The 2,324-nt window shown below is 35.8% G+C and overlaps 1 pseudogene; it reads left to right on the top strand.

Moving 5' to 3' along the window:
• The first annotated feature begins 930 nt into the window (after positions 1-930).
• On the top strand, positions 931-1,505 carry LOC102857175 (annotated as a pseudogene).
• The last annotated feature ends 819 nt before the right edge of the window (positions 1,506-2,324 follow it).

Below are 2,324 nucleotides of genomic sequence, written 5' to 3'. Positions count from 1 at the left end.
TCAACCTTTTGGTTAATAGCTGAACATTTAACTTTTGTGCCATCAACACACCCTTTAAATCCATGTTAGCATTTACTCTTTTCCTTGGAGAAAAAATACTGGTTATATTAGTAATGGATTAGGCTTGGAAATTTTTACACTTGTTCTCTATTTGCTTTTCTTGTTTGCTTTTTAAATGCTGATATATCGCTTTATAATTTTAAATAGCAAAGATATGTGTAGATAATTTCCCTTTTTTTAGGAAAGAATGTTATATTGATCTATCTTGAAGTACAATGCTGTGAGTGATTGAACATTTTCTTAAAGTCTTTAAAATAATAAATCAAACTTTTCAAGAAATATAGTGAATGCTGAAACACATATTTTGGTTTTTTCAAATAAACCAAATGAAATGCCTTTGAGCTAGGGTGCTGGAGAAGAGTATTCAATAGAATATGGACTGCTAAGAGAACAGTTTCATCCTAGAGAAGGTGAAACTACACCTTTGCTCTTAATGTGCAGTACTGTTAGTATTAATGTGCAGTATTGTAGTTTTTCTTGATGTGTTGTATTGTTTTGTGGTGACGAAAATATTTTCCAAGGCTAAACAAGTACAAGGAGAAAAACAAGATTTTCTTACATAAATTTCACTTTATTTAAAACATATGAAAGAGGTAATTTCAGATCACACTAAACATAGTAAATATAGAGCTTGCTCTACTAACAATCTACAGCCAAGATCTGACATTATTGTAGCCACTGCTACACATGGTAGTCTCAAGCAGTGACATCCACATCTCCAGAGATTGCTGCTTCAGACTTGCTTTTTCTTCTTTCAGATCTTCGAAAGAATGTTCTTCCCTTCATTTGACGTTGGCCCTGAACTTCTTTTTTTTTTCTTTTTCTTGGCGCTAAACTTCTTACCTGAAGACTGCAACAACCACTGTGAAAATGGAAAACCAAGACCAATGGACTCTTCTCAAACATCCAAACAGTCTATTTATTATTTCAGAGAAGTTAATTTCAGAAGGAAAATGGGTCAAGCGTGAAAACGTGGATCCTACTGGTAAAACAAGAACTCGGGAAACTGTGAAACGCACAACCAGAAAAGGACACTTTGCCAATGGTGTGGCAATTAACTAAGTGCTTCATTATGAATATATTGTTCTGCTGAAACCAATGGGTGGCCATTACTTAGAAGTCCCTGCAGGTCTCATAGATGATAATGAAAACCCAGAAGCAGTTGGTCATCAGGAGCTTAACAAAGATACTAGTATAAAGGTGATGTTGCTAGATGCTCATCAACTGTATGTATGGATCCAGGTTTGTCAAATTATACTACACATGTTGTGATAGTAACAATTAATGGGGATGATGCTGAAAATGTAAGACCCAAACCAAAGCCCGAGGAGGGAAAATTTGTACAAGTAATTTCCTTACCAAAAAATGTTCTCCTGTAGAGCCGGGATGCTCCAATAACTGAAAAACATCTTACAGTGGATACCAGAGTCTGTTCAGTAGAATAAATCTGTTATATGCCACCTGGAGAAAGTGAAAGCATTGAATATAATAACAAAAAAAAAGATGTTTTTATACCACCACTGGGTGCCCAATTACTGCTACTTCATCCAAATGGCACACAAGGTTTGGTTTTTGCATTGAGTGTTTCCAGAAGACACTGATGAAGCCACAGATTCCAAGACTTTGACTAAAAACACTAACAGAGAGAGACAGCATTCTTTGGGTTGAAAGAACATTTACTTACATATAAATCGATCTGTGGTGTTAGCATACTACTTAAAGACAGAATGTATCAATAATTGAAAGTGACTTAGAAATGGGTATTAAAAGTGTAGGGAAGGCAGAAGTTGAAGATACAGTTTAGCTGCAACTATCTGGAGACAGAAAATGTTGACAAACAAAATGATACATCCATTATAGAGACCACTCACTCACTCATTCATTGCCATCAAGTCTGAACCAACTTATTGCTGACCCTCCATTGGGTTTCCAAGGTTGTAAATCACATAGGAAGAGATTGTCCATCTTTCTTTCTTAAAGCTGCAAGCAGATTCTAACTGCCAAAGAAGTTTGGCCTTTGGATTACCAGCACTACTTACTAAAGACTAGGCCACCTATAGAGCTCCCTATTGTAGAGATAAACACAATCAATTATTAAGATATTTGTCAGCTGTTGTTGTTAATTGCTGAATCATAGGCGACTCATAGCAGCCCTATGAATGACCTGAACACTTGTATAATTTTTATCGTTTCTCTAATTTCATCATTTCTCCAAGTTCATAGGGTTTCTGAAGGCAAGCTATTTTGGAAATGGATGCCACTCC

This window comes from Elephantulus edwardii, unplaced genomic scaffold, assembly GCF_000299155.1.
Source record: "Elephantulus edwardii isolate Elephantulus edwardi_28Jun2011 unplaced genomic scaffold, EleEdw1.0 scaffold00140, whole genome shotgun sequence".
NCBI lineage: Eukaryota > Metazoa > Chordata > Mammalia > Macroscelidea > Macroscelididae > Elephantulus > Elephantulus edwardii.
This window is presented reverse-complemented; position numbering and strand designations above follow the sequence as displayed.